The sequence below is a fragment of the Lepidochelys olivacea genome (genome assembly GCF_965140295.1).
Source record: "Lepidochelys olivacea isolate rLepOli2 genome assembly, chromosome: 21".
NCBI lineage: Eukaryota > Metazoa > Chordata > Testudines > Cheloniidae > Lepidochelys > Lepidochelys olivacea.
In genome coordinates, this window is record NC_140431.1 from 13,491,642 (window position 1) to 13,505,936 (window position 14,295).

General features: G+C 54.7%; 1 long non-coding RNA gene across 1 annotated transcript; it reads right to left on the reverse strand.

Annotated features, from left to right (window-relative positions):
- Positions 1-5,066: 5,066 nt before the first annotated feature.
- On the reverse strand, positions 5,067-10,001 carry LOC311510928. Its single transcript, XR_014709164.1, has 3 exons — positions 9,862-10,001; positions 6,536-6,843; positions 5,067-5,682 (listed from the first exon to the last, which is right to left on the reverse strand). It is a non-coding gene; the product is annotated as an uncharacterized lncRNA (long non-coding RNA).
- Positions 10,002-14,295: the final 4,294 nt, after the last annotated feature.

A 14,295-nucleotide genomic window follows, 5' to 3' on the forward strand; every position in this document is an offset into this window, starting at 1 on the left:
GGGCTCAAACCCTCTAGAGCCACATCCTCTAAGGGCTTGCAGAGAGCCCTACCCAGCAGCCCCCAGTTCCTCCCCTCCCTCTGGGCAGCTCCATGGAACAGGTGTTGTGTGCAGGATCGGGAGCTCCAGACCCCACATGGAGCCGCTGAGCAAGGCCAGGCTGCTGAGCTTCCCCCACTGCTGAGAGGGCAGCCGACTCCACAGCACAGCCCGGCTAGAGCCATGAGACAGCACCGGGACACCTGGCTGGGAGGGATGGGAGGAGCCCAGGGCTGATGGGGACTCAAGGTGATTATGATCCCTGGAAGGCAAAACTCCCTGCTATACCTCTGTGCAATGGGGCCACCCTGTCATGTACTTGGCCCCAGGGACACCCCCCAAATCAGCATCCCCTGGGCCCCCTCCTTAGGAAAATTCTGGTTGTTCCTCTGGACAGAGGCGAATTTGAACCCAGATCCCCTGAATCACAGTCCAGTTCCTTATCCACAGAGGGCTTGGGGCAACAGCTGACAAGGCCCAGGATATTTGCATGCTGCAATTGGTCTCTGCCGGTCCCTAGCAGGGGTTGGCTATTTCAGGAGCCATCTGGGAGCCGCGTGGGCAGCACCAGGGTCCAAAGCCCCAGGTATCACATTCCTGTATGACTAGGGCCCTGCTTTGGCTGCTGAGTGGTCAACTCTGGGGCAAAAACCCCAAAGTTTTCTTGAATCAAGCAGGTTAAAAAAAAAAATGTGACATCAGAGTCTCCAGCAATAACAAACCCAGAGTCTCCTGCAACTGCCAAACATGGAATGAATCAGGATTTCGCAGCACGCCCTGGTCCTGACAGGAACCTTCTCAGCAGGGCTGTCAGCATTTAACCCCTGCTCTGCTGCTTTGTCCCTTTAGAGGCTCCCCAGCTATTCTGCTGCTACAAAGCTTCATTTCCCTCCTCTTTGCTCAGAAGTGCTTTCGTTTTAGATTTCCCCCAGGAGCCTGGCTGGGAGAAGGAACCTCAGGGCAGAGTTACTTCTACAGCTCAGTCTGCAAGGGGTGAGAGTCCCCAGCTCCCAGTGACCTCCCAGGAAGCACTGGGCATCTCAGACTGCCGTGCTTGAGGACAGCTGCAAACCTGAGCTGCAGATGGAAGCAGCCCATCCAAATGTGGACTGGCATCCCGGGCTCTGGACCCATCTACCAGGCCTAGCATTCAGCTGAATCCAAACACCCATAAAGGGCTGCTTTCTGCTTCCAGGAACGTCCCTGCTCTGTGCCTCAGTTTTCCTAATCTATAAAAACAGGGGTAATGATATTGACCTTGCTTTTAGGCACTTTGGGCTCTATGGATAATCACTGAGTCTAAGGCCAGAAGGGACCACTGATCATCTAGTCTGACCTCCTGTGTAACAGGCCTCAAATAATTCCTAGTCTAGTAGAAAACACTTGATAAGAGCAACATATTATTTATACTCTATATTTGACTGTCTATCTCTCCCCTCTTTGTATACCGTTTGCCGGCTTGGACTATAAGATTTTTGGCACAGGGACCATGTGCAATTGCAATATAAATGTTAAATCACAGCTTACACAAACTAAAGCCAGTTCTTGTTTGGACAGAGGCGAGAGATGCTGATAATAATGAATTACCTACTGATAATTTATAGCTAGTGGGTGAAATCCTGGCTCCACTGGAGTCAATGATTTCAGCAGGACCAGGATTTCTGACCGTTGAGATCATCCACTGATCTCAAAGCCCTTTACAAACATTAAATAACCCCTCTTATGTAAATATCATTAAACTAGAAAAGAAGTACTTGTGGCACCCACAAGTACTCCTTTTCTTTTTGCGGATACAGACTAACACAGCTGCTATTCTGAAACCTATCATTAAACTAGTGTGACGGGGCAAGGTCAGATGGCCATAGAAAAGTAGTGGGAGATAGATATATTAGCTCCAGGCTAAACAAATCCCTGCTACCAGGTTAAGTGAAATGGAAGCTGCTCCAGCTTAAGACAATTAAGACACCTGGGGCCAATTAAAAACTTTACAGAAGGCAGGGAGAATGCTAGGTTGATTGGGACACCTGAAGCCAATCAGGGGCTGGCTGAAACTAGTTAAAAGCCTCCCAGCCAGCCAGGTGGGTGTGCATGTCAGGAGCTGTGGGAGGAAGGTGCACTGTTGGAGAGGCTGAGTAGTACATACCATATCTGGCACAAGGAAGGAAGCCCTGAGGTAAGGGTGAAGTGGAGCTTGAGGAAGTGAGGGCTGCTGTGGGGGAAGTAGCCCAGGGAATTGTACATGTCATGTTTCTAAAAGGTCAGCTACCATAGCTGATACTATTAGGGTCCCTGGGCTGGAGCCCGGCGTAGAAGGTGGGCCTGGGCTCCCCCCGGCACCTTTGCCCCCTCATTAATCACTGAGACTGGGAGACAACAGAGACTGCGCAAGGAAGGATAACTTCTCCTCACCTCCCTTGCTGGCTTATGATGAAAATGGCTCAGTAGACTGTGACCTTTGTCTCTAGAGAAAGAAGGGTTATGTGGAGGGTCACAGTGAGCCTCTGAGGCTAGCAAAATCCGCCAGGAAACGCGGGACCCATGGAGGCAAGGACAGAGCTGTGTCACACTAGGCTGAATTGGTTTGCCAAAACACTTTGAAAAAGTTCCATGAGCTTTTTTTTTTTTTTTTTTTGTCATTTTGGTTGAAATTTTCCATTATTTCACCAAAAAATGATTTTTTCCCCCAAAAAGAGGTTTGATTTTCACTGAAAATGTTTGATTTTTTTAAAGCTACTTTGGCTTTAAAAGCTGGAAAATTTTTCTTGCAAAAAGGATTTAGGAGTCTCTATCCACCCTAAAATAATTGCTTTTTCTAGCCAGCTCTAATAATTGTCCCCAGTTTACAGATAAGTAACCTGAGGCACAAGGAGGGGAAGTGACTTGCTCTAGGCAATGCAGTCGGTCAATGCAGATTGAGAACAAGAATCCAGAAGTCTTTGCTACCCACCCCCCTGGTCTAATCATTATCCCTACTTCCTCTTAGGCGCTGGGTTTTGCATAAAGTGGGGCTTTCTGGAGACTGGAGTGCATTTACAATAAAGCATCTTTTGTTAGTTTGGCCCTTACCTTCAGTCACTGGTGTCCAATGAGGCAGAAATCCAGTTCAGAAGAGACTACACTGATTCAGAACCAGAACCCCAGACGGTCTGAAACCAGGAAGTCTAGTTCTCTGCACTAGGCAATAGACTTGCAGACAGAGCCCACTGCCATATCAACAGGTCTCCCCCCAAGATTGGAGCTGCCCCAGGATAGCCACGGCTGCTGTGCGCTGGGTGGCTCAGTGACATGGAGAACAAGGGACAATGGTCTCAAGTCGCAGTGAGGGAGGTCTAGGGCCTTGTCTACACTGGCAGAGTTTCAGCCCCGGCAGTTACAGCCCTGCTCAGAGAGTACTGAAGGGAAACCGCTGTTGTGTGTTCACACTTGCGGTATTCGGAACGGTGCACTCTGGGCAGCTATCTCACAGAGCACCTCTTCCTCTTCTGCCGCTAAGAATGGTGGGAAGACAGAGGGGGGTGTGGGGCATCACGGGTCCCGTCCCAATGCCCCGTCACGCATTGCTTCACATCCCGGCAATCCCTGTGTATCTGTCCGCATTTGGAGCCGTCTTTCAACGGTTTGTGTACTGCGCACTCCGCCTCTTCGGGCTGCAGGAATGGATCCCGAGCCATTGACCAGAATGCTGCTCGCTCTGACGAACACGTCACAAGTGGCAGGGGAATTATTTCTTAAACTACAAAGGTAAGAGGAGGGTTACATTGATCTCGCCATGCGTACTATCATTCATGGAGGTGCTGACCACAGTGGAACACCGCTTCTGGGCTCGGGAAACAAGCACTGAGTGGTGGGATCACATCGTGATGCACGTCTGGGTTGACGAGCAGTGACTGCAGAATTTTGGATGAGGAAGTTCATGCGACTGTGTGCTGAGCTCGCCCCAGCCCTGCGGCGCAAGGACACGAGAATGAGAGCTGCCCTGGAGAAGCGTGTGGCAATTGCGCTATGGAAGCTGGCTACTCCAGACTGCTACCGATCGGTCACAAATCGGTTCAGAGTGGGGAAGTCGACCGTTGGACTCATGTTGATGGAATTTTGCAGGGCCATTAATCGCAACCTGCTCTGAAAGACCGTGACACTGGGCAATGTGCGTGACGCTGTGGATGGCTTTGCACAAATGGGCTTCCCTAACTGTAGAGGGGCAATCGATGACACGCATATTGCAGTTCTGGCACCAGAGCACCTAGCCACCAAGTACATTAATCGCAAGGGGTCTCTCTCAATGGTTCTCCAGGCGCTTGTGGATCACTGTGGGCGTTTCACAGACATTAACACAGGCCGGTCTGGAAAGGTGCATGATGCATGCATCTTTCGGGACACTGGCCTGTTCAGGAAGCTGCAAGCAGGGACTTTCTTCCAGACCAGATCACCTTAGGGGAAGTTGAAATGCTCATTGTGATCCTGGGAGATCCTGCCTACCCCTTAATGCCATGGCTTATGAAGCCATACACGGGGCAACTTGACAGCAGCAAAGAGCGGCTCAACAACATGAATGACTGTGGAGTGTGCTTTTGACCATTTAAAGGCCCACTGGCACTGCCTATGTGGGAAGCTGGACCTGGCCGATGACAATATTCCAATGCTAATAGCCGCGTGCTCTATGCTACATAATATTTGTGAAGGGACGGGTGAAAGCTTCTCTCAGGCCTAGATAGCTGAGGCTCAGCACCTGAAGGGCGAGTTTGAACAGCCAGAGACCAGGCCTATTAGAGGGGCTCAGGGCAGAGCCATAAGGATAAGGGACGCCTTGAGGAAGCAATTTGAAGCTGAAAGCCACTAATATTTGTTGCTACTCTTGGGAGTACAGGACTTGTAATGCTAGGAGGCGATTGTATTGTCTGCACCAAGCACAATATGAAGGTTTAACATAATTGTCTCTTGCTTTACAGGGATCTGTTTGCTTTCAATTAACATAATAAAGATGGTTTTCAAACCAATACAATTCTTTTATTGGAAAACAACAACCGGAGGAGAGAGACAAACAAAAGAACATATCAGCACCAAGGGGGATGGAAGTGTCCCAGGAGGAGGTGTGTTCCCAGAACAACTAAAGATTGGTGTATGTCCATATCCAACTTTCTCCTTTGGAGTACAATGCAGCGGGTTCTGTACTTCAGCAGGGCTAAACTGCAGAGGGACTGGTGTTGAGTGCAGCGGGTACTGGGAGTCCACAGGCCTGAACTGTCACGGGGCAGGAGTGGAATGCAGTCGGTACAACCTGGAGCCAGGAGGTTGATAAGAGCGTGTTGGCGGTGTCTGGGGGGTGCATGGGAAACAGTTTTTCGACAACAGCTGCAGGGGAAGGCGGGTGCAGAGCTGCTCGGTTTGAAGAGCTCATATCACCTGGAGTGGGTCCGCTTGGCGCTCCATAACGTTTAAGAGCCGCTCCATGGCTTCATTCTGGCACGCCGCGTTCTCCTGTTGTTCCCTGTTCTCGCTGTCCCGCCACTCCTTCCATTCCTGTTTTTCAGCCATGGAGTGAATCATAACGTCACGCAGAAAGTCCTCCTTAGTTCTTCATGGCCACTTTCTAATTCTGCGCAGCTGGCGACAACAAAGAGGGAGGCTGGGCTCCCACGGTCATCTCTGAAGTTTAAACGCAACATTTTACAGATGCAGTATTGTTTGCAACACACAGACCACTGATTCAGGGATTTAAAAAACAGCCAGTATTCACACACCTGTCACGAACCAGCTGACCCCAGGCAAGCACACATGAGCCCCAAGACCCCCAAAACGGCAAGTAGCCACAGGGGTAGGGTAAGTCAGTGTCCCTGGACCCTACTGTACACTGGGCACGTGGCTCTTGGGGAGCACCAGCACTGTCGTGCGGAGGAGGGGCTGATAATCATTCCTGTCCCCACATTTTCCACAGGATGTGATTATTATGGAAGATCTGGGAATCAAGGGAGGGTCTTCTCCAAGACCGCGGCTTCCGCCCTGGCCCTTATGCAGCTCACCTGTGTGCAGCAATGGTTCTCTCGGTGGCACCACAGTCGTATGGGAAAGTTACCGTTAATGGGGCAAGAAACAAAGCAGCTCTGCCAAAGAGCCTGCGGCCACGGTTTGCCCAGTATTTCCATGAGTGTTTCCTGGAGATCTCAGAGGCAGATTCCCGTGAAGTGCGGGGGGGGAGGGATAGCTCAGTGGTTTGAGCATTGGCCTGCTAAACCCAGGGTTGTGAGTTCAATCCTTGAGGGGGCCATTTAGGGATCTGGGGCAGAAATTGGGGATTGGTCCTGCTTTGAGCAGGGGGTTGGACTAGATGACCTCCTGAGGTCCCTTCCAACCCTGATATTCTATGAGTCTATGAACAGCCTGTTCTACCGCTCAGACTGGGCATGTGTTGGTACGTGTGTCATACAGACACAAGCCTGCTTTCTGCAACCCTCCTGCCCCCAACAACTCGCAGCAATTCCCAGAAATCAAAGCCACTTACCAGGGGCCTCCTCTCCTGTTTGCGCTTCGCCAGCATCCAACAGCTGTGACAGGCTAGGCTCCTCCGGGGTAGAAAAGAGCTCTTGGCTGCCTGCATCTCTGGCCTCAAAGTCGTCCTCTGCCTCTGGGTCCCCCTGCCCCTCCACATCCATGATTTCCTGCTCCTGGCTTGATCCACTCTCGACTGGCACGCGAGCCACCGAAGTATCCACCGTGGAGGTGGGGTTGCCGCCCAGTGTTGCGTCCTTTGTAGACCCGACAGCTCCTTGCGGGCGCAGCACGGCAGCGTGTCTTGGTCATGGCCCTTTTCTGTCATGCATTGTGAAATACGTGCATAATGCCTACAGCTGGAGCGCAGCTGGGACTGCACAGCCTCCTCTCCCCAAATCCTGATGAGGTCCATCAGCTCGGTATAGCTCCACATGGGGGTTGCCTGGTGCATGGAGCAGGCCTGGCCACCTGGAAAGATGCGGCTAGACCACTGCATGCATCACCGAGCAAGCAGGAAGGGGACTTTCCTAATTCCAAAGGACTGTCCAGGGTGGGGCTCATGGCTGGTCACCTGAGGGCAGGGCAGTTGAGTTCAAACCGATGACCAGAGAGGCGAGAACAGGCTTTGTGGGACACCTCCTGGAGGCCGGTGGCAGTCCATAGTCGCCCTCGGTGTCTACACCGGCACCGCGGCCCTGTAGCCCCCGGCGCAGACAGCTGCACACCTCTCGGCGGGGTGGGTTTTGGTTACAATGCCGCAACGGTGCAGTTCCTGCACACTCAGGGGCTTGGTGGCGTGTGCACCTCGGGAGTTACAGTGCAGAGCTGCTTTACTGCGCAGAAACCTGCCAGTGTAGACAGGGCTTAGGTTGGATATTAGGAAACACTGTTTCACGAGGAGGGTGGTGAAGCACTGGAATGGGTTCCCTAGGGAGGTGGTGGAATCTCCATCCTTAGAGGTTTTTAAGGCCTGGCTTGACAAAGCCCTGGCTGTGATGATTTAGTTGGGGATTGGTCCTGCGTTGAGCAGGGGGTTGGACTAGATACCTCCTGAGGTCTCGTCCAACCCTCATCGTCTATGATTCGATTACACTGCAGACTGGAAGGCTGGGAATGAAAAACCCAGACCAGGCTGCAGAGCTTAACTTGCATGTACAGGGCCTGTATGACACCACACAATCCTCCATCCACTCATCACCACCATCCCCTGGTGTCTCAGGCAGGGTGGGGACAGCCTGGCTCTCCTCCTCCCAGGCTTCAGCAGTGTCTCTGCGTAGAAAATGCCGAGACCTGGATTACGTCTCAGGAGCATTAGCAGAGCTGCGTGAGGGGAGCCCAGGGCTGGGACGGCAGGGGGCTGCGGCGGGGCGGGACGCGGGGCCCTGGCAGAGCTGCGTGAGGGGAGCCCAGGGCTGGGACGGTAGGGAGCTGCGGTGGGGCGGGACGCGGGGCCCTGGCAGAGCTGCGTGAGGGGAGCCCAGGGCTGGGACGGCAGGGAGCTGCGGTGGGGCGGGATGCAGGGCCCTGGCACAGCTGCATGCGGGGAATTCCAGGACTGGAATAGCAGAGTCAGGCCATGCTCATGTGTCTACCTTGAAAGGCCCACTGGCCTCCAGCACACCATGTTGTTTGCCTTTGGTCTAACGGCTCCGGGGCTGAGTCACTTCCAGGCTGCAGCCAAAGGCTTTAATTACAGCGTGAGACACTTCTGTGAGCTCTCACCAAATCATGTCTAAGTGTTTACTAAACATCTCTCAGTGAGCCCTGGGCGGGCGCGGTGCCAGACCTCAGGCACTGGCTGGCCTGCAACAGTGAACCGTGGCAGCTGGACAGAGACTTTGAGCAACCAAACCTCCCATGTCGCTTCGGCAAAAGCCCTGCTCTTTGGCTCTTCCCCTGCTGGGCTTCTCAAGAAGAGTGGCAGCTTTCACTGCTGCCCAGGGGAGTTTGCATCTGGGCCATGGAGGCCCTGTAGACTCCCTGAAAGTTCAGGCGGGTGCTGAGCTGGACCAGGATGTGGAGGGAGGGGGGCATGGAGCAGAAAGGTCAGTGTGGATGGTGGGGGAGCCATTTGGCTTATAGCCAGAAGGCAACAAATTTGAACCTTCAATTGCAGGACTCCAGCCATATTCAGCTGCCCCATGTTCCCAGAAAGTGGCGCCTTGAAGAGGAGTTAAGGCTCTTGCTCTCTGTGCCTCAATTCAAAGGGGGAGAGGAAATCCTCCCTTCCTTTGTCCTGACATTAAAGGCAGAGAAACAAGTCTCCCGCTGCTTGCGACAACTCCCCCTGAAAGATACGACATTACAAAGCCAACCAGGACTTCCTAAGCATGTCTTCCAAGACGTTGTGCCACTCACACACCAAGAAAAGGAATTTCTAAGTCTACGTGGGACAGCGCCGCCTGCCATAACAGGAAGCATGGCCTGGCTCTGCTGCAGCATGACACACAAGGCCAAACGGCCCGTCCACTTTCCTACAGTTTGGGTTGATTTGGGCCAGCTGGGTCACGGCTGGTTAGACTTCTGACTCAAACTTTGCCTGGTTCCATCTCCAGGCCTTTTCTCTTAGGGAGAGAGGGGGGCAGCCAGGCATTCAGGGCAGGGGTGCCCGCTGGGCACAAGGCGGTGAAGGGCCAGGACGGGAGTCAGGTCCTTTGTAGGTTGAAGCTGCACCTCAAGGTGCAAGTGGCGGCAATTTCCCTAGACTACAGCAACTTGCTTAATAACGCCAGGGGGAACAGCCACAAGGAGAAGAGGAAGCAAACCCACATGAAACGGCTGTGACGGCTCCCCCTTCCCAACTTTCCAGCCACAGGCCAGGATTGCAGAGCTCTGGCTCATTCCCCAAACCAACTTGGCCACAAGAATTCAGGGCTGCTTCCCAGCTCTCACCCCAAACCCTCTCCGACTCGCCCCTGCCTCTTTACAGTCCCTATCCCTTCCTCCTCCTGGTGTCCTGCACCCCCTTCTCCAGGCAGATCCCCTTCATGCCACTGGGATGGAGAGGATCCTCTAAATCAGTGCTTCTCAAGCTATCTGAAGTGGGGGACCGGCAGCCCGGCAGCCGTTGGCTCGCGAACCGGCACCGGTCCACGGACCACCACTTTGAGTAGCTCTGCTCTAAATCATGCACTGCCCACCCATCTCCCCTCCACTCCCAGCTCACGCTGAGCCTGGGAGTCTATGACCAAGCTGATAGTTGAGTAGAGGACCCCCCGGCCCCCTCCAGCCCTTGGTGCGCCGCAGAGCCCAGTGGGTGAGCCACTGCGGGACTCAGCTACCCTGTGCCTGCCAGGGTCACTCACACCATGCGGAGCTCTCTCTGCAGCCGCCTACCTGGAAGGGAAGTAGCCTCCAGCAGCTCTTTTGTTGTCAGTGGCTTCCCAGAGGCCTGGCCAAGTCCCGGCTGCCCCTGTCCAGTGCTGAACAGTGTAGCTTCCCCATGCATGGAGGCGGGTGCAGGGACAGCAGACGTTTGAGGGGCAGGGGGAAAAAAATAATCATCAGCCAATCATGTGGGAACCTGCCTTCAGCCTAACCCAAGGGCCAGCCCCATCCCTGGCTTTGGCTGGCGAGAAGGGGCGGCAAGGGCGCCCTTGTGAATGAAGCCCCCTCACCTGCCTGCATTGATGTGCCTCCGCTCTGAGCCCCTGAGACCCGCTGCCGAGGTCCCAGGGCAGTTCAGCCTCCACAGTCCTTGGGTCTCTCTGATGTCAGTGCCAACAGGAGTGCGGGGCCAGTTAGCACCAGTGGGAGCGTGTGTGGGAGGAAGCTATGCTCCAGCCACCCATGCCCTGGGATCCAGGCTGAGCCCCCCGCATCCAGCTGTGCAAAGCCAGGGGGACACCCCATGAAATCACGCCCCCCAAACCTCCACCATTTCATTTCAGGCCTCTTGTAATGATGCTTTCCCCACCGAACAGGAAGAACCCCCCCCCCCAACAGCCTAGTCCTTATCGCTGGAGCCCTGGTCTAGTCAAGCCCCTCTGCTGGCTCTTAGACTGAGCCTTTTACTGCAGAGACGTGGGCAGCAGGCAGGGTCATGGGTACGTAGGGCAGGGGGTGCCAGGCTCTGGGACCTCAGCTTGCCTTTGTGGGTCAAAGCAGCAGCACAAGATGTGCAAGACATCCAAGTCAAGGGAGGCTGTTTAGCGGGCACTGAATGCGTGCCGCCGATATTGCCCAACCTCTCCGAAAGAGACTGTTACACAAAGTGTTGGTTAAATATCCCTGGACCCAAGGAAAACATTTCCTAAGAGCCCCGGGCACAAGTCCAAAGGAAACAGTTAGCTGCCCAGAAGGATGCCTCAGCATATCCTGGATCCATCCCCACGTGAATTCCAGTGCCATTTGCTTCCCCGCCTGCCGAGTGAATTGGCCAGCACGCTCAGATATTGCAGAGGATCCCCACGCTGGCGAGAGCCGGCATTCTCTTCCCAGTACTGGCCTTCCCTCCATGCACCGTGCTCCCCCCTTCTCACACCATGCTGATCCCAGGGCCCAGAGAGAATGAAAGGGGGAGACAGATACAGCCGGGCTGAGCAAGCATCACCTCAACCAGCTACCTCAGCCCAGCTCTGCGGATTCCCCAAAAGCATGACCCGCCACCCACGGCTATCCCAACCTAGGTTCCCTCTGAGCTCTGCCCGTGCTCCTCAATCCCTACCCACACCACAGCCCCAGAGTCTCCTCACACACAGCTCTGACAATGCACCCACATCCTGACTCCATTGCCCCAGGGCCAGTTCTATTTAACCATTCCCCAGCCCCTTGCCATCCCGGTCTCCCCCAGACAACCACACGGTCTCTGACTGGCTTCCATTGCTCCATGTTTCACCAGAGCCCACCTCACCTCACATTATGAGTCAGTAATGCCCTGAAGCGGCCAGGATGTCGTCGCGATGCTGGATAGGCAATGGAAATGCCTGTGGATCCCTGGTAGGACGAGCCAAGATGTCATCGCTTGCCAAGGAGGGCAGGTCACCCAAACTCTAGCATGCAGCAGGGAAACAGAAAATAAGTGTCCCTAGAAATAGACTCTCTCATGTCAGCCCTGGAGCTTCCAGCCATGTGACTGCCAAGTGCAATGGGGACAGATGGAGGGGGTCACTTTTCACAAGGAGGTTTGCTTTGGTAGAATATCCCACCCAGCCCATGTCCTTCCATGGGTGTTAAGAAGTTGGGACTAGACCCCCAGCGGGTGTAATTTAACAGAGCTTGGCTGCCTTCCATAGAGCCACCCCAGCTGAGGGTCTGGTCCTTGGATGCGGTCCTTCATCCCTCTCCTGGAGAAGGCGATCGCTTCCAAACCTCTGAATGCCATAGAAGCACATGGCTTGAGGAGCCACCAACAGTCTGTGGAGCCTCTTTCTCCCAAAGGGTGAAATGTGGCCCATGTTAGGTGGTACCAGAAGTTGCTACTTTGTGGCGACCCATACCTGAAATGAATTTGGTAGGACTCAGTGCAGTGGCCAGGCATCCCTACCATGGAACCACCTTCCAGAGAGGCCATGGACCAAATGGGCCTTGGAGACTTGAACTCCCCTCTCACCTGAGAAGAGATGAGGCCAGCCCCAGTGTCCCTGCCAGGCCAAGCTGTGGAAGACCAGGGAGCTTTGGTCTCCAGGACTCTCACCCAGTTCCTTTTTACCAGTCCTAGAGCCACTTCATTAAAAGCTGCCCCCCCCCACCCCCGCACACACTCACACATACCCCAGCCCTCAGATCCCAAGTGTGGAGGAGTCAGTGGCCTGGAGACAGTGCGGGGTCTGGGAGGGAGGATCCGGAGGCTGCAGTGCTGACGCGGTCAGGGAGGGAGAGGAGGGCGCCGAGGCTCTGGCATGTGGTGATGGAAAAAAGAGTTTGCGAGACCAGGCCAGGAAATAGTCTGTCGCTCATGTTGGGTAAGAGAAGGAGGAATCCAGAGACCTGCCTGCCAACAGCGGGGTCATCAGCGGTCCTTTGGGCTCTTAGCCACAGCGGAGCCATGCTGGCCGGAGAGGAGTCAGTTCCGGCACCTCCTTCACTCCAGAGGACAGTCTCCTTGGTGGAGCCATTTCCCTGGGATGTGGAGGCGGCGGGAGGATGCACAGGCCCAAGTGGGGAACATCAATTCTGTCTTCGCGTCATGAAGCCCAGCTGCCTCCCAGGGTGGTCAAGGAGCCGCAGCAGCCCCTACCACTGCCCTGGGCTCTGCCACTTCCATAGGGAGCCTGCCAGTCCCTTCTGCCTGGCCAGCTGGGGTAGATGAGGTGTGTTTGGAACTGGGGCAGTGGGGAGGAAGTTAGGGGACAGTGGATGGGTTCCAGGTACACAGATGGGGAGGGGGCATCTGCCATCTGTCCCAGCCAGGCCATGGCAGAACAGGAGTTTCATGGTCAGGGATGCAACCCCATGCTCCAGGTGTCCCTAAACCTCTAGCTGCCGGAAGCTGGGACTGGTTGACTGTGGATGGATCACTCAAAACTGGCCTGTTCTGTTCCCTCTCTCTGACCCACCTGGCATTGGCCACTGTCAGAGACAGGCGACTGGGCTAGGTGGACCATTGGTCTGACCCAGTGTGGCCATTCTTCTGCCCAGGGATCTGTCCAGATGGATCAGTGACTCCCCAGCAACCTGGGGTTAAAGCCACCCAAGTCCCTGCCTGCGTCTCTGCCCCGCCATACTCCCAGTCAGGTGGAGCTGCCCTGGTGGGGGCACACCAGCTCCATTTGCTAGTGCAGGGAGAGCACCAGCCGCCGCTGCCCTGCCCCCATGGCCCACCGGCCTGCCCTCAGGCATTTCTCCCACATCCTCTCCCCCAGCTGCACCCCCAAACCCTTGCACAGCACACACAAACTCATGGCACAGGCCCCCCCTGATCAATGAGCACCATCACAGCCAGCCCCTGGCTGGGACATCGTGCAGGGTCAGATGCATTGTCTAGACCAGCCTTTCTGCCCCAGGATCCTTTCCCAGCCACCGGCTGGGTTCAGCAGGACATGGCAGGTGCCGAGTGGGGGGAATCTACGACTGCCCCAGGCTGACAAGAGTAATGGAGTCACTTCTCCTACCCACCCACGGACTGCAAAAGCCTGGCAATATAGAACACTGTCTGGTGCATCCTGCTGTCGGACTCCCACCACTGCAGCCTCTGAGCACTTCCCAGCCAGCTAAAGATAGGGACAGCCATCTTTTCTCCATTCCCCGCCGAGAGAGGAGGGAGCCAGAGTCCTTAACAGAGCTCTTCTTGCTGGTTTGGGGGAGCGGTTGTGTGTCTCCATCCTTGCAAAGGAGTCAGCTGCTTCCTGTGCACCTCCCTCCCCATATCTCCTTCCTTTGAGGGTTTTAAGGCCCGGCTTGACAAAGCCCTGGCGGGGATGATTTAGTTGGCGTTGGTCCTGCTTTGAGCAGGTGGGTGGGACTAGGTGGCCTCCTGAGGTCCCTTCCAACCCTGATATTCTATGCACAGGGTGCTCTGCTAACCATTTCTCCCGCAAAGGGCGTCTGAAACAAACCTCACCCATGGGCTTCATGCCACTTCATCGCTCCTCCTTGGGCTTTGCGTGTATGCACATAAATAGAGCTCCAAAAATCAACCTCAAAGACCCCAAACACAGCCCCTTGGTTCTACCCTCATAGTAGGCCACACACAGGTGTTTCCTGCCTGGGGTCTCAGTAGAGAAACCCCCTATCTCAGGTGTTTCTGCCGGAGCCTGTTCATGCTTAGCAATCTCCAATTCATCCTGCTCCCAGACCTTACCTGGCTGAAGCCTCTGATCTCTTGTTCCC